This window comes from the organism of the source record quoted next, unplaced genomic scaffold (assembly GCF_019419815.1).
Source record: "Pyrus x bretschneideri cultivar Hongxiangsu unplaced genomic scaffold, Pyrus_bretschneideri_v1 Contig111, whole genome shotgun sequence".
NCBI classification, from domain to species: domain Eukaryota; kingdom Viridiplantae; phylum Streptophyta; class Magnoliopsida; order Rosales; family Rosaceae; genus Pyrus; species Pyrus x bretschneideri.
Genome location: NW_025999404.1, coordinates 150313 through 176956, shown reverse-complemented (window position 1 = coordinate 176956; position 26644 = coordinate 150313). Strand labels below are relative to the sequence as shown.

Genomic DNA, 26644 nt, shown 5'->3' with positions numbered 1-26644 from the left:
GTCACGACACAAGGTCTAGGGTGGTTTTATGGATGATTTTCTGGATTTTGGATGGATTTAGGAGGGTGTGGTGGTGCGGCAAGGGTTGATGGTGGTGTATGGAGGTTTGGATGGAGGTTTGGAAGTAGGGGAATGATGGAAGGTTGGGTGCAAGGGTGCGGCAAGGGGTGAATGTGTTTATGAATGAATGTTGTGAGAAAGGGGATGGTCTAAATGGTGCGGCAAGGGCTGTTTATATAGGCTAATTTGGCGCACTTAGTGAAGGAAAAGGATTATACAATCCCATTGAAAAAGGGTTAATTCAAGGCATAAATCAAGTGGGAATTGGAATAGGTAGTGCGGCTAGGATTTAGGGAGTTCTAGAGGGTTAGGTGCGGCACACATGTAGGGATAGGATAAGGTGTTCTAGAAGAAGTGTTTAAGGCAGATTCCTAATCCTAAAGGGCCTAGGACATGTGATATAAGAATAGGAGAAGGATTGTAATTCCTAAACCTACAAGGAATGGTGTCTTGCGGCATTTAAATGGATAAGTCTTTTAGAAACTGAAATAGGTGTTTAGATGTGTAATTAATTCCCTCTAATTAGCTAGGTTTAAGTCCCAACCTGATTTGGATAAGATAGAATAGGATAATGTTAGAGATAGGATAGGATAAGGTTTCTAGGATAGGATAAGATTTCTAGGATAGGATAAGATAAGGTTGGATAAGGTTGGATAAGGTTCCTTGTTTCTTGCTTCTTCCTCATCTTCATTGCATTAGGACTTCTTCCACCAGATTTGTAGCCTTTCCTAGCTCTATTTATCTTCAATTTCGTCCATCCTCTTTGCTCCATAGTTAAGCTATCCAATCCATGCCCAAAAATGCTCCAAATAGCCTCAAAATGCACTTTCTTGCTCCTTTTGCCATTAGGACCTAAAAACAACCAAAAATAACTTAAAAGACTGAAATACATAGTAATTAACTCACTAAATGTAAGGAAACATCATAACTAAGTAGCATAAATATGCTCCTATCAATATTCTTTTAAATAAATTGACATTTTATTACAACAATGTTAATTGTTACCAAATTCGTTGATTTGTGCAATACATATAGGCGACTCATAATCTTTAAATTTAAATGAGTATTTGCAAGATGATCTCTACTTGATGGTTAAAAAAATGAATAGTTTCGATTGTAAAATTATATGGTAAAATACCCAGTCTTAGGACTCAAGTTGAATTATACCATTATGGGCTGAAAACCATTAGGCCTGTGAAATCGCCATTGGGCTGAAAATCACGACCTTCAGCTCAAGTTATCTTTTCTCAGCCTCAACAACCTACTTAGTGGCTGAGCATTACATGGTGTAGCCTAAATCTCCTTCTTTAGTAAAATATTTGCACAATGTAACAAAAATAGGATGTATATGAAAATTCAAAATTGTATCTCCAAAATGTAACACAAATAGAATTGTATTACCAATAAAGAAAGAAATACAATTTTTCCTTTAGGAAAAATCAAAGAGGATCCAGGAAAAAATACCCAGAAAAAGAAGAGCATTTATTCTAGACTTTTCACTTGTCCTCTATTTGAGCGGGTACATTGAGTGAGTGGCCACGTCCCTGCATTTTCATGGTGCAGCAGTGCTTGTCAGTGGCAGAGACCAGAGAGAGGGGGAGAGAGAGAGAGAGAAGGGAGAGTGAGAGGAACAAGAAAATGGCAAAATCACCAGAAGAAGAACACCCACAGAAGGCTTTTGGGTGGGCTGCCAGAGACTCTTCTGGAATACTTTCCCCATTTCGTTTCTCCAGGAGGTATATTTTCCCTTTGTTTTTTTTACTTTTTTTTATTATACATAGATGTAGGTATATCTCTCACCTTCTCTTTTTTTTTTTTCATAAATATTACATTACCATTTTTTAATATAAAAGGACAAGGTTGATCCAAAGTTCCAAACCAATCCTGCAAAATGATCTTGGTTAGAAGACTATATTAAAAATTTGAGATCTTTGTTTGGCTTATAATTTAATATTTTTATTTTTATTTTGTAGCTTGATAATATTCTATGCGGTTTGAGATTTGACCAGAAGTGGCCATCCTATATCAATGTCATCTGGCATGCAGCCTTTTTTTTCTAATATTTATTTTATCGTTTATTTGTTATAAGTTGTGTGGTATGGTTATCTTTGCTTGTGTAATGCTTGTGTGGTGTGGTTATCTTTGCTTGGTCATCTTTTACGTGGGTTTACATCCCGTTAGTAATTAATTTAACAAAATTTATTGTTTGATAAAAAACAAATGTTTGAAGACCAAATTTTAAAATTAAATTTGTAAATCAAATGATTTGTCACCAATAAGAAATAAACAAGTTAATCAACATTTACGTGATAATTCAATCATTAACAACCTCATCATTTACAAAATTTAGTTTAAAATTTTGTCTCATTAACATTACCCTCTTTTTTTTTAATTTGTTTTTTTATTTTTTAAGGGTAGAGGAGTGTGCTAAGCCTTACAATGAGTTAGCACTAATTTGGTTCAAATTCTCTTTTGGCTAGAATCGAACCTAAAACGTCTCACTTACAAATGAAAAGAAATACTATTAGAACGTAATATTAAGTGACGAGGAGCCTAGCATTACCCTCTTTGCTTTGCTTTTGGAAATGCTATACTCAATTAAAAGCCTTTGAGTCATTAAAAATGGCTGCATTGAATTCAATTTTTTTTTTTCAACTAGAAGATATTGCATGTAATTGAGAAAATAATTTCAAATTTTCTCATGTGTTTTCTTAACTTAATTGTCAAAATATGAGTATGAAGGTCATTGTTATTGCCGGTTGATTCAAATTGGTGTATAAAAGTCTTATGAAAAGGTGATTACTTTGTTTGAATTTACATGATATTGGACTATTATGTAAAACTACCTTTTACCTCTTATAATTTGATAAGGAAATTATTTTGGTCTTCTATGTGAATTATAATAGAAGAATCATATGGATTGTTGAATAAGTGTAGCACATACAATCTATTTGTACTATCTCTCTAATAGAGGTGAGGTCCACAAACACATGTTGCTCCCACCTCTATTAGGGAGATGATATAAATGATGGTACTACTCTCATAGCATGTAAGAATAACAATTTTTATGGATTGTTTGTCTATACAAATAGTGGTCACTTCTCTCATAGCATGTAAGAATAGCATTTCTTTATGGATTGTTTGTCTATATAAATAGTGGCCACTACTCTCATAGCAAAACATGCTCTTTATTGGACTTAGACCAATTGTAAGTCGAGCATATTTTTCTACAAGAGAGGAGAAGTTTACTACTGAAGTCAACTATGACTTCATCTTCTTCGTTTGTTAAGTCAAATTTATTTCTTACACTTACAAGTGAGAAAATTAACAAATTAAACTCTTTCTGTTGTTACCTTCAAATTAAACTTACATTTATGTTACTCTCCAGTAAGATTTTTTTTTATTTTGTTTTGATACAAGCAATATTCATTTTCTAGTTTAAGCTAATCTGAACTACGTATAAAGATTTGAACTCGGATGTGTACGCGAACAACATTCGCTCTAGGCAATGTGGTTTCCCCGCGTCTTCCACAAATGGTTGTTTCTAAAAATAAAATGCAAAACTCTGAATCTTTTAATGTAGTTAATATTAAAGATAGAAGCTGGGGCTTGATGAAGGGTATCACTCCCCAAGTGATAAATGTTGTTTTACCAAAACATACCGACACAAATAGTGATAACAACTGAGGTGATGATGTTTATGTCTATTGTAGGGAAAATGCTGATGATGATGTAACAATTAAGGTCCTCTTCTGTGGGGTTTGCCATTCAGACTTACATTCTGCCAAGAACGAATGGGGTTAACTCAGATCACCCTGTAAATTTCTCCAATTATATCTGATGGCAATGTGGTTTCATTAATCGCAAAACCGAGCACAATAGTATTTTAGAATTCATACAGTTGATCCCACTTACTAGGATAAGGCTGTGTTATTGTTGTTGTATATCTCGTGGCTTTGAATTTTTTGTCTACAACAACAACAACAACAACAACAAAACCTTATCCCACTAAGTGGGGTCGGCTATATGAATCCTAAAACGCCACTGCACTCGGTTTTGTGTCATGACTTCCATTAGATCCAAGTAGTCCAAGTCTTTTCTTAGAGTCTTTTTCCAGGTCTTCTTAGGTCTTTCTCTACCCCTTTGACCCTGAGCCTTAGTCTTATAGTCACATCTTCTAACCGGAGTGTTTGTAGGTCTTAGTTTCACGTGTCCAAACCACCGTAACTGATTTTCTATCATCTTATCTTCAATTTTGACTACTCCTAATTTACCTCGGATATCCTTGTTCCTAATCGTGTCCTTTCTCGTGTGCCCACACATCCAACGAAGCATTCTCATCTCCGCTACACTCATTTTGTGTACGTGTTGATGCTTCATTGTCTGTAGGTCTTTGAAGATTTTTTGTGGTAAAATTTATTGAAGCGTCGCATGTTCTGTTATGTTTTACATCACTTGACCATTTAGAATTCACCTACTTAGAATCTTAGATAAATGAATTTCATTATATTGGATTGATTGGAGAACAGCAGTATATATGAAATGATAATAGGTGATTGCCACTCTTGCAGAATATCAGCTTAGCATGCATATTACCGTTAATTAATATTTTTCATCTAAAAATGGTTGTTTTTTCTGACCAAATATCATCTTAAAAGTTGCATTGACGCGTCCGAATTGCTTGTGGATTCTATGCTTTTTTCAGCAAATCGTTTCTATTATTCTTAAAAAAGAAAAAACACTTTCCTTTATGCGGTTGAGATTTTCAGTTGATTTTGCAGGCATGAAATTGTTGGTGTTGTGACCAATACTGGGAACAATGTGGAGAAATTCAAAGTAGGTGATCGTGTAGGAGTTGGGGTCATAGTGGGTTCCTGCATGAAATGTGATACTTGCCAAGAGGGCTTGGAGAATTACTGCCCTCAAGCAATATTAACCTATAACTCACACTATCATGACCGAACAAAAACTTATGGTGGTTATTCTGATATGATTGTTGTTCACCATCGCTATGTGCTCCGCTTTCCTGATAACTTACCCCCTGATGCGGGTGCACCACTTTTATGTGCTGGGATCACTGTGTACAGTCCAATGAAATATTATGGAATGACCGAGCCCGGAAAGCATTTGGGTGTGGCGGGACTTGGTGGGCTTGGTCACATCGCTGTGAAGATTGGTAAGGCATTTGGTTTGAAAGTGACTGTCATAAGTTCCTCCCCAGCAAAGGAGGATGAGGCAATTAAGACACTTGGGGCTGATTCTTTTCTTCTTTTAAGTGACCCTGCCAAATCGAAGGTAATGATAAACAATAAAAAATTGAAAATATATGTAATGTGTGTGTTTCAGTGTATTTGGATGTGTACATATGCGTGTGTGTGTTTTTGTATAGACGTTCACCTTTAGTTAAAGGACGGACGTCATGCAGAGAACAACTGTGAATATTTATATCACAACAAAGATTACTGCGAATGTGAGAACGAAACAAAGCTCTTTGATACGACAATCTAAAGGCACTGTTCTCTTGAATTTCAAAAAACAATCTATAAGGAAAAGAAAGAATTGATTGTGCTGCGTGTTCTGCAGATGGATGCCACAATGTTCTTATGGTTCCTCTTCTCAGAATACTAGAAAGGGTTTAGTCCATTTCCTAATTACTTGTACTAAATTTTTGCTTAACTACTCAGGAAGCAATGGGTAGCATGGATTATGTCGTAGACAGTGTCTGCAGTTCATGCCCTGGCTCCATTAATCGGTCTACTGAAGCTGAACGGAAAGCTGGTCACCGTGGGTTTGCCCGACAAGCCCCTGGAGTTGCCTATCTTCCCTTTAGTTTTGGGTATGGTTTTACAACAACTTGACTGTTTCTCTGATAAATTATCTTCTGATAGAATTTGCTTTTTTTTTTGTATATAGGAAAGGATATACCACTTAGTGGGATGAGGTTTTATTGTTGTTTTGAATAGGAAAGGATATAGATGTGCAAATTTAACCTGCTTTCCAGGCTTATTTCTGGAGAAAGATAAAATGTTAAATGCAAATTTCTTCCCCCATTACTTTTGGACAAAATTGCACCTACAAAACAAATGACACCTTAGGTCAAGGCCAAGTGCCTTACGTGCCCACGATGAATTTTGGGGGGGGGGGGGGATGCTTTGGCTGAAGACCCTTCCAATGCCAAAGTTAGAATTTAGAGAGAAAAAGTGTTTGGAGAATTTTGAGTATTTAGCAAGAGTGTAGACCTAGGTTTTTAGAGAAAATGGGGTAGTATATATAGGGCATGGGGGGAGAAGGTGGCCGGCCCTTTGTGGTGTTTATGATTAGCCATTAATAGATTAATTAGGTAATAAATCTATTAATTAGCTAATTAACATAATTTAAAATGCATGTTTTGGGGGTTATCTTGTGGAGAAGATGGATGAAATAGGTTTTGAATAAATAGCTATTTTGGGCACTTTTGACTTGATTGTGGGATGATTGTCTACTACTCGCGCATGGGAATTTCGGTGCTCCTCAAGGGTAATTTTGTCCTTTCTATCCAAAAATCCACGTGTCATCTCTTGATTATTTTTGGCTCCACAAATGCCCTCACACCTGCTAGGCTGCTCGTAGAAAAGGGCAGTAGGTGTAGAGATCTCCAACTTTGATGCAGATTCTCTCTTGGACTTGGAATTAGATTCTTCTAGGAAAGGGAAATAAATCGCCTCCAAAGCCTATTTAAGCCTACCTTAAGTAGGGGATTAAATCAACTTTGGAAGGTAATTATTTATCACTACAAAGAAAGAGAGAAAGTTAGAGGATATTTGTTCCCCCTCCCCTAGCACTCTTCTTTGCTTGCCCGTGCAAAGAACCGTCTTCCGTTGATTTCTTTGCCTTCTTCGCGCTGCACGAATGTAAGAAAAACTTAATTCTCCTTGTCTTCTTCTTAGGAGGTGTTGCCACAGGGCAGTCGTCGGGGTGGTGCAGTACGTAAGCTAGCAGGGGGTCAGGAGTCAGCTTGGTGTGGCAAGGGCCATTACTTGTGCTGCTCGGCTTGATTGAAGCTAAGGATTGGCTCAGCATGGGCCGAGGAAGTGGCGTGGGCGTCTGGGTTGATTGCCAAAAATGAAGAAACTGCTTAAGTTTGATTTCTCAGTTGCCGTAAATGGAGTAGTGAAGGATGGAGTTACCAAGATCGGAGCTGCTGAAGATGAAGTGTCAGATGAATGAACTACTAAGTGCAAAAGTGGCTGTTACCCCTTGACCATTTGTTGTCGAGTTGATCTTCAAGTATTCGATCTTTTGAGTTATGTTGCCTTCTCGCACTGGAGAGCTTACTCAGATGGGTGTCGGGGAATTAATTTACCCTCTCGCATTGGAGAGCAATTAGTTTATCCTCTCGCACTAGAGAGCAAACCCATATTGGTGTCGAGGAATTGGTTTACCCTCTCGCACTGGAGAGTAATTAGTTTATCCTCTTGCATTAGAGAGCAAACCCATATGGGTGTCGGGGAATTGGTTTACCCTCTCGCACTGAAGAGCAATTAGTTTATCCTCTCGCACTAGAGAGCAGACCCATATGGGTGTCGGGAAATTGGTTTACCCTCTCGCACTAGGGAACGATTAGTTTATCCTCTCGCATTGGAGAGCAAACCCATATGGGTGTCGGGGAATTGGTTTACCCTTTCGCACTGGAGAGCAATTAGTTTATCATCTCACACTGGAGAGCTTACCCAGATGGGTGTCGGGGCATTGGTTTACCCTATTGCATTGGAGAGCAATTAGTTTACCCTCACGCTGGAGAGCATGGAAGTCGTTGTCGTGAGTGTAGCTGAGGAAAGCTGGATTACTGGGACAATCGAAATAATCCTTAGTCTGCGAGGTCATGTTTGGTGATCTGCTTCAGACTTTGAACACCTTATGGACCCTGCGTAAGGGTGTAAGCGCAGTGAGTTGCTTCCAGAATTATTGTGCCATCATTAGGTGTTTCGTCATGTGCCCTTTTAAGGCTTGGTTGACACGTGCCACATGGCAAGATCGACATGATTGAGAGCCGTGGTGCAAGATTGGCACAGTTGTGAGCCATGGTGATAGATCAATGGTTGCTGGGAGCTGTGGAGTAGACAGGCATAACTGTGAAAGCAGAGCTGGGGCTGGCTTGGGCCAGGTTGTGCGCAGTAGGAGGAATTGTCTGGAGTGTTTAGAACAAGGCCTACCCCCGATTCTTGGTAGTTGGGCTGTTGTGTCCTTTTGGTACTCGTATACTGATGCGACGTAAAACAAGCACACAAATTAAAACCCTCTTTTGACAATTGTAGTATGTGTATAAGTAGGGATCGTTCTAAACCATGGATTAGGAGGGATTGCTAATCTAAACCAAACTGACCTAAAAACATAAAAACTAGACTTTAAAACTCTAACTAAGGTTATATGACTCAAACAACCTTAAAAGACTCAAAACAGCTTCAAACAATCAAATTGACTCAAACTAGACACTAGGAATGACTTTGAACGAAAATTGATTTGATTATGACTCAAGACACTCAAAAACACAAAATAACACAGATTCTAACCTAATTGACACTTAAAACAAAAGGGGGTTTTGGTTTTGACGAATTTGAACTAAAACAAGACAGAAACTAAACTAGACAAAGTTTGGTACGAATTTGGATTTTTGGATGGTTTGTGGGCTTAGCTAGAGGTTCCTTATCCACACATAACTTATATGAACATGAATCGATTTCCACTTACTCTTTTGTTGAATTATGAATGACAATGCCCCAGATTAACCGTGTCAATCACTAATTAACCCTCAGATTTTCCTTTAGTTATTGGATTGGATGACATCATTCGACAACCCAAAGCATTCTTCAAAAGTTCCCTACATGACATCATAATAGAGATACAATCAAAGATCATTACGTTCTGTGAAAATCATAAGCATTGACAAAGCATTCGTAACTATGACATCATGATACTCATGCCAGGAATTTAACTTAACGTGATCATGACTAGCAACCTTCACTACTTGTGAATATAAGTTCCTAACGATTATGTGAAATTCTCTTATATTCTAGCATCAAATTCATGCATGCAAACTAAGTGTGCACCCTTAATCGACATACAAGAATAAGTTCTGAATGAAACAGTTAAGCAAATTGCATTCACGATTTACAAATTCATAACTGGATTTAGTCAATTCATATTGCATATAAAATCATGGCTTCAAAGTCTCCCCTAGCTAAAACAAGTTTAGCCTCTCATGTTCACAGCAAAAGAAACAAAAGTGAATTTAAACATTGAAAACAAAAGATTGAATACACTTAAAACGCCCAGCGAATCAACTTGAATGCCCTGCACGTTCAAGCTCCTCTCTTTTCTTCTCCTTGTTGCGGCATAGAGGTTAAGGGATGATTTTGGATGTGTTTCTGGGTTAGGAATGGATTTGGGTTGGTAAGGGGGTGCGGCAAAGTAAAGGGATGGTGTATGGATGTGTGGTTGAAGGTATGAATATATGGGAATGGTGGAGAATGAATGTAGGGTCCGACAGAGTAGTGGTATGAATTAGGGGTGTGTAAAGATGATGTATGGCGTGATGGATCTCCAAAGGGTGCGGCCAAGGTTTATTAAAATAGCCAAGTATCTAAAACACCTAGGGAAATAAGGTAAAGGTGCATCAGAAATTAAATGAGAAAAGGAAATAAAGTTTTATTAATGTCAAAGGATTTTTATTCTAAAACCACTAGGAAAAAGACTAAGTCAAAGTCAGAAATTAAAAGGAAAGGGAATATAGGGTGCGGCAAATGCAAAGGGAAAGAGGAAAGGTCTTAAATTAAAAAGGGAATGTGATTTGGTGCAGAAAATAGGAAAGGGAAAGTCTCCCTTGTGCGGCAAGGAAAGAGAATGGAAGGGGAAAGGGAAAGGTGGTGTGGCAAGGGCTAGAATGGTGCAAGGAACCTTTGGTTTGTGTCCTAGAATGCATAGGAGACCTTCAATGTTGCTGGAACTTAGGGACATTTAGGATTAGGAAAAGTCAAACCAAAATAGGGAACCTTGGCTTAACTTTCCTACTTCAAGTAAGAATCCTCATTTGAGTAGGAATCCTTCTTTGATTAGGAATCTTAATATCTTCAAGTCTTCAATTTCGTCCATTCCTTTTGCTCCAAGCATATGCTATCCATTCCAAGCCCAATTTTGCTCCAAAAGGCTCCAAAATGCACCTTATTGCTTCATAAGGCCTATTGACCTACAAACACACGAAAATAGCTTAAAATACTAAAATAACTAAGAACTAATTAAGTAAATGCAAGGAAACAAGCTAATTAAGTTGCATAAATATGCTCCTATCATATACCCCCAACGTGCCATTAGGCTGAGCTGTTACATTTGTCGGAACAAAAGTAGTCTTTATATCCAGCAATCTATATGGGGTAGTCCTGCCTGCTAGATCTTGTCATTGAAAGATGACTCGTTTATGTTGGTCATGTCTCATCAGAGCGCCTTGTCAATAGCTTTGTTGTCTGGGAAATTGCACAATTGCTCGGTCCAGAGCCTTTCTACTTCTTCCTGAATTTACCTTTGTTAGGGGTGGCAGAGCTCTCGGCTGCCCCCGGTCGTGACCTGCTAGTCTAGGCTGCTTTTCCATGTGTTCGGCTCGTCTATGCTGCTGCTGCGGTGGGTGTGGTATGTTCTTAGCAGGTGAGCGGGTAACTCGCAGACTGCTGGTTGAACTTGAGCTGGATTGAGTGACTGCTTCTCTCCGTCCACTGTGCTGCCTACTCTGATGTGAGATGGAGGATGCTTCTTGCGGGCCTTGCTGCAAATGAACACTTCGCCTGGAAGGTTGCTCATGTTGATTATTGGAGTGTGGCCCCAACCGTGAGTGTATGTTTGTCCATGGGCTTAACTGAAAGTGCACGCTCCTCCACTCGTTAAGACGGGAGTATACGCTATCTCGCGGGTCCAGTCGGGAGTGTACTCCGTTAGAACGCTCGGTTCATGACTGGTCAAATGGCTGCTTGCTAGGACGTTGGTGGAGAGGTTCGTCTGCCCTTGTCCTTCTTCGGGACACCTCGTTCGGGGCATGTTGGATCTCGGTTCGTTGCAAGAGTTGATTCACCAAGGTTGTCTGTTGTGCAAGGGCTCTCGTTAACTCTATGACTTGTCGAGACAAGTGTTGTTCGCCATTTGGATTGGAAGGGCTTGGAAGGAATATGCCTCTTTGAGCAGTGGAAGTGTGGTAGACTCCGGGAGCGAGAGTTGAATTGGGAAATATCAAATCCGCGGAGAAACGTGGTGAAAGTGCCCCCGGCTCGATGGTTGAGATAGTCTTGGGCCGATTTGGGCTGCTTGGAATGCTGCGGGAGTAGGCTGGGCCGCGAGAGCAAGCTAGGCCATGAAAGTGGGCTGCTCGACGGGAGCAGGTTGGACCACAGGAGTGGGCTGCTTGGCGTATGATGCACGCGGGTGCTCGGCTTGGGCTCGGCTTGGCAACGCATTGGGCGTGGAATGACATGGCTTAGGCCGTGGCCTTAGTGCCGTGAGCCGCCTTGGATGGCATGGCTAGGGCTGTGGTGGTGACACCGTGGACCTCACCGCGGATGGCTACCATGGTCACCACGGTGGTTCCTGTGGTGGAAACTTATGGTGGTGGTGGCACTCCACCTATTGTCACATTTAGTCTCGTGGATCGCTATGGTCCTATCTCTTGAATGTTGAAATTTTCATTTGTTGAACTTTCTAAATTTCTAGCCATTGTATTTCTCTTTTACGTTTTATCAAAGAATTTTTGCAAATAAAAAATTCTAATAATAAGAACATATGAAAAATCTACAAATGGACAAGAAAATAGAAAACATTGGATGCGAGTGTCTTCTACAAGTGTGGGAGTCAACTCTCAATGAAAGCACCAATTTGTGGATGCAAATTTCTTCCTTGGACAAAATTGCACTTACAAAACAAATAACACCTTAGGTCAAGACCAAGAGCCTCACACACCCACGATGAATGGTGGGGGGCGGGGGAAGTGTTTGGAGAATTTTGAATATTTAGCAAGAGTGTAGACCTAGGTTTTTAGAGAAAATGAGGTAGTATATATAGGGCATGGGGGGAGAAGGTGGCCGGGCCTTTGTGGTGTTTTTGAGTGTAATTTGTAGTTAATTGGTAGTTTAATTAGTCATTAATAGATTAATTAGGTAATAACTCTATTAATTAGCAAATTAACCTAATTTAAAAGGAATGTTTTGGAGGTTACCTTGTGGAGAAGATGGATGAAATAGATTTTGAATAAATACCTATTTTGGGCACTTTTGACTTGATTGTGGGATGATTGTCTACTACTCGCGCATGGGAATTTCGGTGCTCCTCAAGGGTAATTTTGTCATTTCTGCCCAAAAATCAACATGTCGTCTCTTGATTATTTTTTGCTCCGGCTCCGCATTAAATTGCTTCAAGATTTATCCATGAATTCTAAACAAATAGTAATTAACAAACTGCTTAATTTTATCTCTCTGGTGGTTTGTTTGGAACTTTGGTGCTTGTTACACCCATCCAGGGGTATAGTGAACACCGAGCGTTCTAGAAACATGAACTAATACTCAGTTTCCGTAATTTTTCTAATTAATCATGGCATGGCATTCAGGGCGGAAGCTTGTAGGGGGGAAGTGACGTAGGAGGGGTGAAAGAGACGCAGGAGATGCTTGACTTTTGTGCCAAGCACAACATTACCTCAGACATCGAGCTGATTCGAATGGATTACATTAATACAGCAATGGAACGACTTGCCAAATCGGATGTCAGGTATCGGTTTGTGATCGATGTGGCAAACTCCCTGACTTGGTAGACTGTCTATGATGCCTAGACGGCTATGGTTTTGAGTTGCTGGTGATTAAAAATAAGCTATGTTTGGTAATGATATGGAAGTTTTCGGTGGAGGTAACATATCCTGGACACTTGGTGGTTGTGCCGGTCTAGTTATATTGATCTTCCGCCATTTTCGTTTGATGTTTCTGAATCTGACGATAGCATATGAATAAACTTTCACCTGCTCCTTTTGCTATTATATTTCTTGTCTCTTTACTGCTTGGATTTTGTTGATATGCCTTAGTTTTTCTTTTTCTGTTTCTTATTTCCTAGGTCAAACCAAAGCTCCTATAGTTTTTGTTACTTTAACATCTCTAATGAAACAAAGTGTCGGTATCGTCAAACAGTCTGACATGTTACGTTATGAGACGGTTAATTTTATACTATTGATGTTAATCTAAACTACTAATCCAACGGATTTTATTACTACACTTGGGCTATTTCTACAGTGGTTACATATTTGGAAAGAGTATTACGCCCTGCAGATTTCTAGGTCTCTTGTTGTTTGCTTCTGTTTATGGAGATCCTTAAGATTGGTTAACAATTTAACAGTCACCTTTCTTGTTTTCTTTTCAAATGATTGTCATAAGTGATTGTTACTACCACAGATTTATAGAATAATTGCTCATTTTTCTCATCAGAGTACATATATTTAATTTGCCATAACAAGTATCACAGATATATATTTGTTCACTGTTGAGACCATTGTTCCACATCAAGAAACTAAAAAGCAAAACTTATTGGGTTTTGCATTGGACGTTCTAATTCCATTATCCCTTCCAAAGACTATCAATATCATTCATATCTCATTTACATTTTCGAGATATGTAATATGATTATAACTTATACATTAATAAGGAAGATTAAATTTTGAGATCCCATTTATTTATCTCTTCAAATGGCGGGACAAACTTCTTAGGGCATCTCTATTGGAGAGATGCAAATTTTAAATGTAAAAGCTATATTTACATCCCAATTTATATTTATGGAAGATGAAAATGGGAGTTCTACTCTAATGGCGAACTTTACTTGTCTCAAATCCAATGAGAGACACTTGAGTGGACCTACCATTTAAAGTTCAATTCAACAATACACTTGGTTCCACAAAATTGTAGAGGAAGTCCTACACAAAAATAGTTCGTGATTGATTCATAAAACATTTTGCTTAAGATCAGAATTGTTCATAATATAAATCACTTTGTAAAGATCATAAATGCGAGAAGTTAATAAAATATAAGATTGTTTATATCAAACTATATAAAAACATAAGGTTGTAATCTGAAAAAGAAATATGAACCCCTTAACTATTTAAAAGTACTAGACAACCAAGTTTTAATTGAGTTTTTCCAGGTTAATTTTTACAAAATATTTTTGAATATAAAAAGATTCTGATCATAACACGGTGTTATGTGAATCAGCCACAAATTTTTTTGAGGAGTTCCTTAACAATTTTGTTGAGCCATTTAAAGTATCTCTTCCAATCGAATCAGTTCACACCACCTCACTATAAATATGACATCCATATATCTACACCATTCCATGCGAATGCAACATTTTAGTGAGGGAGTCTTGTACTCACAAAAGAATGGCATATTATTCTATTCAGTGTCTAGCCGGTTTCTTCTGTTTGATAAGCTTTCTTCATATCCTACTCTTCCAAGCCTTGGTTTGGGGATCTCATTTTCCAACACAAGGGTTTCTTTCCCTCCCTTTTAATCGATCATACTACCACATTCAGAGGCCTTACGATGTTCCCGAAAATCAGCGCTACAGCTTCATCAATGGAGTTCATAAATGTTGGGTCTACTCCACGGACAAACCTCACACTACTACTAGCCAAACCCTGCCTCGTACTGAGATCGCCATACAAGTAAGCCATACATACCAAAACACAATCGACTAGCCTGTTAATGCTCTCGACATATAATCTAAATCGCTTGTTATATAATGATTATGTGCAATCTAAATTTCTGTATATATGTGTTTATATTCTTGCGTATGGATTGCATTCACAGGGATACGGTTACTCTTCTGGTGTGTGGGAATTTGAAGCATATGGGTATGTTCCTTATGGGACATCAGGTGTGTGCATAATGCAAGTTTTCGGAGCAACTGCTCCTATTAGGACAGATGATCAATCATCTGTATCTGTTGAGAAAACATAGCTTGTATAGCTTGTAAAAACTAAATGTTGTTAGTTTTGTTATTAGGTGTGGTTAGTTAGAATTGTAACAGTTTAGTTAAGGGCATAAATGTAAAGAGCCCAAGGCTATATATACATACATCCATGTAATTGTTATACATAGAAAATGAAATAAAACTTACAGAGGAAGTTTTGTTTTCTTTATGGTATCTCGCCTTCTTGCTTCACAGCTTTCTTTCCACCTTCCGCATCGATTGATCTTCTTCTGATCGTTTCTTGCTGATTCCACTCTGATTCTTTGCTTTTTCTTCTCCGATCTCTTCTCTGTTCGTTGATTGCTTCTTAGTTTCTGGGATTATGGCTTCTCCATCTGAATCGTCCCCAATTGAATCGTCTCCAAACCCTAATTTGACTTCTCATCCTCCTTCTCTGAATTCGTATACTTCTCTTACGATTCACAACATTGGAAGCATGGTGCCGATCAAATTGAAAAGCTCAAACTATCTTCCATGGCGAGCGTTGTTTGCTCCTATTTTACGAAGATACAAGCTTCTTGGTGTGATTGATGGCACTGAGATCTGTCCACCGCCTTTCTTGGCTGATCGCTCGCTGAATCCTGCTGCTGAGGAGTGGTATGAAAAAGATCAGAATCTTCTGATCTGGTTGAATTCCACACTTTCTGAAGAGATCATTCCGTTCACGGTTGGGGTTTCGTCTTCTCGCGAGCTTTGGGTGAAACTTGAACAGCGCTTTGGTGGTGTTTCGGAGGCTAACATTCATCAATTGCGATCTCGTCTTCAATCGGTTCAAAAAGGCTCCAATTCTATCTCTGTTTATCTTCAGCAAATCAAGGAAATTGCTGATTCATTGCATGCTGCGGGTTCTTCTGTTTCTGATCGTGATCTCATTGCAGCTACTTTACATGGTTTACCAGATGAGTTTGAGTCATTCATCGACTCTATTATGCTTCGCTTGTCTTCTACGTCTCTGGATGAACTTCATGGTCTCTTACTTACTAAGGAACTTTCTATGGCTCGACGGAAAACAGTTGCCTCTGTGGTTGAACCTTTTCAGGCCTTCTCTGTGCAATCTCAGCCTCCTCTACTTCCTACTCCATCTGCTGCTCAGTTTTCCCCTCTTCAATCTGCTTCTCGTTACAACTCTAATCGTGGCAAGTCTTCTCGGGGCCAATTTGTTTCTAATCGGGGCAATCGCAATTATCGTGGTAATTTCAATCCTAATCGTGGTAATCGGATCTATCAAGGCTCCCGCAATCATTCAGGTTCCTCTCACTTCAAAGCCCCTTGTCAGATTTGTGGCTCTACTAGTCATGAGGCTATTGATTGTTTCGATCGCATGAACCCTGAAATCTGTGGTCGTATTCCTCCGGCCAAGCTTGCTGCCATGTGTGTGCATCATTCTGCTAAACCCTCTCAGCCGTGGTTGATTGATTCTGGAGCTACATCTCACATCACCAATGATGTTGCTAATCTTTCTTCTCCCACTCCCTACACTGGCGAGGACAAAGTGTATGTTGGCAATGGTAAAAGTTTATCCATTTATAATGTTGGTTCTTCTACTCTGCACACTCCTCATCACTCTTTTAAACTGCAGAATGTTCTTCATGTTCCATCCATGGCACATAACCTTGTATCTGCTTATCAATTTCTTAAGGATAATGACTGTTCTTTAACTCTTGACCCTTATGGATCAACTGTCAAGGATCGTATTTCGGGGAGGACGCTTTTGCGGGGAATGGTTAAAAATGGTTTCTATCCACTGCCAAGTTCCAGTAACTCTTCTCCTACTCTTCATTCTGCTTTTCTCAGTGTAAAAGCTCCTGTTCAAGTCTGGCATCGACGCTTAGGTCATCCCTCTTCTTCCATTTTTCGCAGGGTCATCTCTACTACTTCACTTGCAGTGCATGGCAAATCTACGGTTGACTTCTTCTGTTCAGACTGTGCTTTAGCTAAGAACCACAAGCTTCCTTTTGGAGTGGCTTCTTCCACTACAACTCGCTGTCTTCAACTGTTGCACTGTGATTTGTGGGGACCTGCTTCTGTTAAATCTAGCAGTGGTTTTCAGTATTACTTACTCCTGGTTGATGATTTTAGTAAATATAGCTGGTTTTTCCCTTTGAAGGCCAAATCTGATGTATTTTCTACTTTTGTTGTCTTCAAAAACTATGTTGAAAATTTACTTGGCAATAAAATACAAGTCCTGCGTTCAGATTCAGGGGGTGAGTTCACTGGTCATTCGTTTGCATCTTTTCTTCGTACCCATGGTATACTTCATCAATTTAGCTGTCCACACACTCCTGAACAAAATGGCTGTGCTGAGAGAAAGCACAGGCATCTTGTTGAAACAGCTCGGACTTTACTTGTTGCGTCTCATGTCCCTCATGTATTTTGGGTTGAAGCATTCTCTACTGCCATATACCTTATAAATCGCCTGCCCATCTCTGGTATTACCCTGTCTCCTTGGGAAATTCTCTTCCATCAGCATCCTGATTATTCCAGACTCAAAGTATTTGGCTGTCAGTGCTTCCCCTGGCTCAAACCGTATGTTTCTAGCAAATTGGCTGCTAAGAGCAAGAGTTGTGTGTTTTTAGGATATAGCCTTCAACACAAAGGCTATCGATGCTTTGATCCTCTTGACAATCGCATCTACATCTCCAGACATGTGATTTTTAATGAAGATACATATCCTTTTCAGTCCCTGCCTCTTCCTCCATCTCCTTTTACAAGTGTTTCTCCAGTCTCCTCCTCTTCCATGGATCTTTATTTTACCAAGTATACTCAACAACCTCTTCCTGCTGCTGCTGCTTCTTCATCATCTCCTAGCCCGAGTTCATCAATCCCTGATGCTGTTGCAGCTGTCTCTCCATCTGCACCAGGTCCTCTACCTGTTTCTAATAATGCTCATCCTATGGTCACCAGATCTAAGGCAGGCATTTACAAACCGAAGGCGTATGCAGCGACTAAACATCCACTCCCAGTTCCTCTTGATTTTGTTCCCAGCACCTACTTACAGGCATCTAAGCATGCTCACTGGCGAGCTGCTATGCAGGATGAATATAATGCTTTACTCTCTACAGGAACTTGGTTTTTAGTTCCTTCTCATTCTACTCAAAACGTAGTAGGCTGCAAGTGGGTCTTTCGTATCAAGACAAAGGCTGATGGTTCTGTTGATCGCTACAAAGCCCGGCTTGTAGCCAAGGGTTTTCATCAAAAAGAAGGGGTTGATTTTCATGACACCTTTAGTCCGGTTGCAAAACCGGTTACTATTCGCATTCTGCTTACACTTGCTGTTCAACACAATTGGTTTTTAAATCAATTGGATATCAGTAACGCCTTCCTTCATGGCGACTTACATGAGGATGTTTATATGCAGCAACCTCCTGGTTTTACTGATCCTCTCTTTCCCAGTCATGTCTGCAAGCTCAGAAAATCCTTGTATGGCCTCAAACAGGCGCCTCGGGCTTGGTTTGATAAACTGTTCCAGGCATTACAGGCTCTTGGTTTCACACAGTCCTCCTCTGATGCTTCCTTATTTGTACTGAATGGTCCTCACTTGGTTATAGTTCTCGTTTATGTGGATGACATCCTTGTTACTGGGCCTAACTCTGATCTCTGTCATCAGTTTATTACTCAGCTTAGTGCCAGATTTCCAGTGAAGGATCTCGGTCCTTTACACTACTTCCTGGGGTTGGAAGTACAGAGGTCTACTAAAGGGATCTTCCTTCACCAAACCAAATATTTACTTGACCTTCTCAAGAGGACTAATATGGAGGGTGCAAAGCCTTGCTGCACACCTCTTGGCTCTCAGAAACTTGATCACAGTGGGTCTCTTCTTTCTAATCCGACTGCTTATCGGTCTCTGGTTGGAGGACTTCAGTACCTCACCTGGACTCGCCCGGACCTTGCGTTTGCTGTCAATCAGTTATGCCAATTTATGCATGCTCCGCGTGACCAGCATTTTCAAGCTGCTAAGCGTGTTCTTCGTTTTCTTAAGGGTTCGGTTTCCCAAGGTCTATGGTTTACCAAAAGTTCTATTGCTCTTTCAGCATACTCGGATGCTGATTGGGCTGGTTGCACGTTTGATAGGCGCTCTACTAGTGGCTATTGTGTGTTTCTTGGTTCCAATCTCATTAGCTGGAGTGCTAAGAAACAAAGCACAGTTGCTCGTTCCTCCACCGAGGCAGAGTACAGGTCTCTGGCTCACACTGCTGCAGAACTTACTTGGGTCTGTAAAATCTTGCGTGATCTTCACTGCTCTCTTCCTCAGCTGCCTACTCTTTGGTGTGATAATCTCTCCGCCATTTCCTTAGCTTCTAATCCCGTCTTTCATGCTCGTACTAAACATATTGAACTGGACTACCACTACATTCGTGAACTGGTTTTAGCTCATCTGCTTAAAGTGCAGTTTGTTTGCAGTGAAGATCAATTGGCTGATCTCCACACCAAGTCTTTGTCCAAAACAAGGTTTCGCTACTTGTGTTCCAAGCTCCCTCTTGGCATCAATTCTGATTCCACCTCTCGCTTGAGGGGGTGTATTAGGACAGATGATCAATCATCTGTATCTGTTGAGAAAACATAGCTTGTATAGCTTGTAAAAACTAAATGTTGTTAGTTTTGTTATTAGGTGTGGTTAGTTAGAATTGTAACAGTTTAGTTAAGGGCATAAATGTAAAGAGCCCAAGGCTATATATACATACATCCATGTAATTGTTATACATAGAAAATGAAATAAAACTTACAGAGGAAGTTTTGTTTTCTTTACCTCATGCTACAACCCTAATGCTTAGGGTTTATAATGGCTCACTCACATACTACAGGGAAACGGTTTTGGTACCCGACATCTACGATAAATGGTTCAAGCTCAACGTGATTCACGATGTCGATGCTGCGAAAGTGAAGGTCTACATCGATGGACGCCTCAAATTAGAGGCAGATGGTCGCGGAGGGACGTCTCATGCCTTCAAATGTGGTGTATACGCCCAGAATAATGATTCGTGTTATATGGAGTCTCGTTGGAAACACATTAAAGTTTTAACGAAGTGCGGGCATTGAACCATTTCCTATGATGTATGGAAATTAATGTGAAGTAATGTTGAAGCTTCTGTGCTCGTCATCACTCATGTATGCATGAATAAATATTTAAACGCTTGATGCATGCATAAAAGAAATAGATTGAAGTTGAGTTATTTGCAAGTGGAAAAATGAGATCATCTTCAATAAGGCAATGCAAATTATCTCATCCTTTTTCAATAATGCATTTTCACTGTATAATTTTATTATCAAAACCATTCAATTTCAGAATACTCTCACAACAGAGTCATTCGATCTCTTCTAAAAATTTTATTTTCTGATTCTTTTATTTTTTTTAAAGATAGTTCCTTTAATATTTGTTTGTTGTAAGCTTCAACGACAACATAATAATGAAAGTTGAAAGCTGGAACAACAACATTGGGCAGACAAAAGAATTCACTAAATTATTTAAACAAAATTAAAAATGATGTAGACTAGTAAACAAAATTTGCTTGTAAACATATGACGAAACTGAAATTGTTAGAACGAATAAGCCAAATACAAATGATGTTATCAACTGATAATATATTTGATATATCATCATTACCTTGTTAAGTTAGAAGAACAATACTTGATTACTTAAACATGAGTAGGAACTTCTACTCAAAACTCTTAGGGTTTTAATCACAGAGCTTTGTGCTTATGATCATAACCGTTCATACTATAAATCACACTGTAAAGATCATCTTTTGTAAAAGATAAATTAAAACTAAGGTCGTTTAGTCAACCTATTATAGCAAATACATAGACGGTTCATAATGTTTTGACCAATACCGTTTATTTTTTTTAAACAGTTTGATGACTAAATGACCTTAGTTTTAATTGATATTTTGCAGAGGAGATCTTTATAGGATGATTTATAATATGAACGGTTTTGATTATGAACACGAAATTCTATTAATTGACAACGAACAGTTTTGAGAAATTTTAAGTAGGAGTTCCTACTCATCTTTAAGTAGCTAAGTATTATTCAAATTAGAAGCCCGTTAACCTCACTATTCCATTGACCCAAAAAAAAAAAAAAAAAGACATAAAAAAAAGAAAGAATATGACGCTTACAATTCTTTATTTTTTGTGGAAAATTTTACGGTACCTATTAAAAAAATATTTGTACCCTTTATTTTAATAATTTTTTTTTGTTGTAGGCCTATTTTTCTATACTATTCTAGAGGAAATAAGGAGAGAGGGCCGGCGGCAAAGAGGGAAAGAGTAGAGAGATTTAATTGTGAGGTATGTTGTATTCCATCTTATTGTGCCTTTATTTATAATAGTAGGGAAGGTTAATTCCTTACCCTAATAAGATTACAACTCTAATAGGATAATATCTAACCCTAGAGAATCTTCTAAAGATATCCCAAATACATTAGGATATACACAATCACATTCCTATATTAAATATGAGTGCAACACTACCCCTTTGAGTGCTTAAATACTCAAACAAAACATGCATCAAGTCTTTAGCAGATGAAGTAGATCAGTTGATGAAGTCGTCGGCACAACGGGCGAATGTGAGTATCAAATTAAAGAAAGTATACATTGGTAGTAAAATTCACAAAATCTCCCTATCGTAAAACCTAAGGTAGGTACAAAACCCTTAGACTAAGGAGAAAAACGAGAAGTATGCAAAATGTCTAAAACAAATGTCATACAGGATGAAAGTAATGAACCTCAAAGAATATGATGATCGCAGGGTGAGTGCCTCATCAAAACCTCGTTAGGTAGCAAAAACCCGATGGGGAAAAATGTTCATAATCGTAGGAAAAATAGTACATTAAGATAAAGTGAGTATACTAAGGGATACTCCCCCTGAGTTAGACATAACTTCTAAATAAGAGAACTGCAAGCAATTTAACTCAGATATTTTAAGCATACCGATTCCTTGGACGAGCTTTTGAAAAGTAGACTTGGGCAATGATTTCGTGAAAAGATAGGCCAGGTTAGACTGGGAATGGATTTGCTTGACTTCAATGTTTTGATGTTGTTGCTGATGAAAGTAAAAGAATTTCGGCGCAATGTGCTTGGTGTTGTGTCCCTTGATGTATCCTTTCTTTAGCTGCTCGATACATGCTGCATTGTCTTTAAATATCATCATAGGAAGGTCAATGAATGTAGAAAGACCACTAGTGCTTCGAATGTGTTCCATGACTGCTCTCAACCAAAAGAATTCACTCAAGGCTTCATGCAAGGCAAGAATCTTAGCATGGTTTGAAGAAGTCGCAACTAGTGTTTGCTTGGTAGACCTCTAAGATATTGCGGTGTCTCCAACAGTAAAGACATAACCTGTTTGAGAACATGCCCTTTGTGGGTCAAACAAATAACTTGCATCTGCGTAACCAACAAGGTGGGAATTAACCCAAGAATCAAGGGGGCGGTGGATCCTCTCAAGGATTTGTGGGTGTAGAACAAACCAAAATCCGTAGTACCCTTGAGGTAGCAGAAAATATCTTTAACACCATTCAAATGACTGCATGTAGGCACATTGCTGTATCTTGCCAAAAAATTAACATCGAAGGAGATGTTGGGTCTAGTGCATTGAGCTAAGTACAATAAAGGACCAATTACACTTAGGTATGGAACTTCAAGCTCCAAAATCTCTTCCTTATCCTCATTAGGACGGAAGGGATCTTGTTTAGCATCTAGAGTCTGAACGACCATATGAGTACTTGAAGGCTTTGCTTTATCCTCATTAAAACGTAGCAACACTTTCTAGGTGTAGTTCAATTAATGTATTAGGATTCCATCCAAATAGTGCTCGATCTCCAGGCCAAGACAATATCGAGTTTTCCTAAGATCCTTCATCTCAAATTTCAATTTCAAGTAAGTGGCAGTTTCTTCAAGCTCTTTGGGAGTTCAGATGAGGTTTATGTCATCGACATAAACTGCAAAATTGAAAATCTGGAATGTGACTTCTTGATGAACATGCATGGGTATAGATCATTGTTCACTTAACCCTAACTTGTTAAATATTTACTTAGATGGTTATATACCACATCCGCCTGGATTGTTTCAATCCGTAGAGTGATCTCCTCAGTTGAATCAAAAGGGTGTTTCATGGTTTAGAACTATTTGAACTAGTCAATGAAAGTCATTCGAGAACTTTCATATAGATTTCCATATCTAGATCTCCATAGAGATAAGCGGTTACCACGTCTATATGCTGCATATTCAATTTTTTGGAAACTACCAAACTGATAAGGTAGCGGGACATTATGATGTCCATTACAGGGGAATATGTCTCCTCGTAATCAATCTCAGGGCATTGAGAGAAACCTTGTGCTACGAGGTGTGCTTTGTATTGCACTATTTCATTCTTCTCATTACGTTTCCTTATGAAAAACCCATTTGTAGCCCCACGAGCTTCATATGTGGTGGAGTAGGAGCTACGGGTTTCTAGTTTGGGCAGTCGGTTCTACGTCGACATTCCTTAACGGAACGTGGTTCAATGTCATCGCTAAGCATGATGTCGGTAGCTACTGTATACGCATCGTCGACGATCATCTCATTTCGATTCCAAACCTCATCCAATATTGTGTAATGGATTGCAATCTTGCGAGTCTTGGGAGGCCGGTTTGTTTTGTCTAAGACATCACCGTAATCTATAATAACCTCATGCATTGGAACAGATGAGTAAGCGATGGTTAGATTCATCCTAGGTTCACTAGTTTGTGCCATTTTCCTCTTCTAGGGTTGTGAATCCTTTTGAACCAAGGAATCTTCCATACATCAGGGTAGGACTAGATGATTGGCTAACCGTCAATGTACCGGACCACATGGGAGGTGCGGCCGACCCTCATTTGGGGATGGCTTGTCCGTCTGGGGTAATGTTACAGTGTACTTTTGGTACGTCAATCATTGTAGGTGTTTTTGCAACAGGTATACATGGAATCTACAAAGTGTATGTTGGCGTATGGATGTGTTTTCATTTTGAATGAAAGAGCTGTGAGTTGGAAAAGCAATATGTAGAAGTGCATAATACTATCCACATGAGAAACATAATATGATTATGCTTCAAAAGCCATTCAAGAGGTTGTTTTGGATAAAGAAGTTCATAATTGAATTTGGATGGTGTGATACTCGGGCTCATATGTATAAGTATGAAGATAAATGAATGCTCAATAAAGAATCTACCACCATCTAGTAATTGTTCAATAGAATGAAAATCCCTCGAAGCCACTTGAAGATTTATCTCGGTCATGTTCGCCCAAAGTACCTGTTGGACAAGCTATGTTTGTATGAATTACTTCAACATGAGATACACCATGACAATCATACATGACTACATGTGATTTGACATATTCAGATCACATTAATCTTGATCAGGATATGAATGATAGAAGAACTGAATTTCATTGTAACTACAATCAAGGTTCGAAAGAGTACCACGATTAGTTAATGTATACTTCTATAATCAAGGTCAAGCTCTTGACATCAAAACCTTAGGAGGGGTGTGGTAAAAAGGGGCAATGTGTCTATAAATACTCCTTCTGTTTTCTTTCAAACCCTAAGAGTATCCAGTTTTATACCTTAAAGAAAAGGGAGAAAAAACCTAAGCCAAATACACCTTATGTGTCGCCCATTCTATATTGGGAGCTTCACGTGGTCAATCATGAAGAGGAAGATTGCAAGCACAGGGATGATCCAATCATGTAGCATGCACATGGCTAGATGTTCAAGTAAGTTAATCTCTTCGACTTGTTCTTTGTTGCATCACCAATTACAACCAACCAGATATATAATTGAGATAACATATTGTGTGTTGCTATTATTTTTTTCGCTGTGTATGAAATTATTCAAATTAAACTAATCCCAATAATATGCTCGGAAACCCAACACTTTTTTGAAATGTGGCTGTTCTGACGGCTATCTATCTCATGAATAGGATGCCATCTAAAGTATTGGATTTCATACTCCCTTACAGCCTCTCTCTCAGTTCGGGCCCCTCCCATCACCCCTAATGTTGCCACATTGAGTTTTTTGGTGTTTAGTGCTCGTCCATCTCCATAAAAATCAACGCACTAAACTTGACTCTTGTGTCGTCCATTGTGTATTAGGGATATAGGGCTCATAAAAAGGTTATTGCTGCTACCATCCTCCCATTCGATGTACTTGTGTCACCATGGATGTAAATTTCTTGGAGGCTGATATGCATTATTCTTCCTCCCCTTCTAACTCTACTTTTTAGGGGGAGACCGCAACTGAAGAAAAGACTTGGACAGAAGCACACTGACCACAACACATCCATAACCAATATTGACCACGACAAAACCACAGTTAGCATGACTGGCCACGGTCCAACCACAACTGATAACACAACTGGACATTGCAGGTTCATTAGTCCAGATGCCCATGATATTGAAGTTTCTTCCCCCTATCTTCTCAAAATATAGTACCAACGGACGACCTTGCTTTTGAGAATATTCATGAGGTAAAGTCTAACTATTCTGATTAATGTTCAAACTGTTCAACTTTCTAGTTGCCTTACAGGCATAACCAAGGGAAACCACCTAATCGATACTCATTGGATAAAGGAAAATGGTCTAAATATCTTTTCAACAACTATTAGTTGGTAGTGTTCTACGTTCCTTGAATGAGGCACTATTTAATACTAGATGGACCAAGGCAATGCAAGAAAAGATGAGTGCGCTTCAAAAGAACCAAAGATAGGATTTAAGTCCCATTTCTAAGGGGAAAGAAAAGAGTGTGGTGCAGGTGGATTTACACAATTAAGTATAAAGCTGATAGGTCCATGAAGAGATACAACGGATGATTGATTGCCAAGGGCTATACTTAAACCTATTATTGGAACTAAATTTGTGCACCACCGTGTGTGGTGGAAGTGCTCCAACTCGACTACCTGCAAAGTAGTAAACAACCGTGAACAAGCCTAGAACCCGAGTAGAGGGAGGTATGCTAGCCAAAGGCTCTCTGATGGTCAAGTTAGTGAATAGTTTTGGACTCGAGGCAGTGGGCAACCAAATTCAAGTGTTTACATTACGTTACCAGAGGTGAACCCTAGACAAATGTATTTATACCGTTGGGAGAGAGACCTTTTTAGGATAGAATCCTTGATCTAAGTTGGGAGAATCCTAGAGGATATCTAGAAGTAGATACTGCATCCTCTTAGGACTTATGATTACTTGCGACGTATGCCAATTCCTAGATTGTAGGAACTCAAAGACTTAAAGGATCTGATTATGTCCATATCTGAATTAGATCGCGTGTCTTGCTGAATAAGCATGGTCATCCAGTAGAGTTGCCTGGACTCCACCTATGCCTTGGAATAAGGTGATGGTTGCACCTCTACTTTGTTTGATCTAGCTCTGCCTAGAGTTGTAGGTCCATTACTGGACCTCTAGGGCACGTTTGTTTGGCTTCACTAACCTGGACTGGATTGGATTGGACTAATTTTTAGTGTAATCCTCTGTTTGTTGGCTACTAGGACTAAGTTTAATGGTATTAAGTGGGACTCGCTTTCACTAACTCCTTTGTTAGGTGGTCCTAGCGAGACCCCCCC

The 26644-nt window shown here is 39.2% G+C and overlaps 1 pseudogene; it reads left to right on the top strand.

Annotated features, from left to right (window-relative positions):
• The first annotated feature begins 1588 nt into the window (after positions 1-1588).
• On the top strand, positions 1589-15062 carry LOC125473979 (annotated as a pseudogene).
• Positions 15063-26644: the final 11582 nt, after the last annotated feature.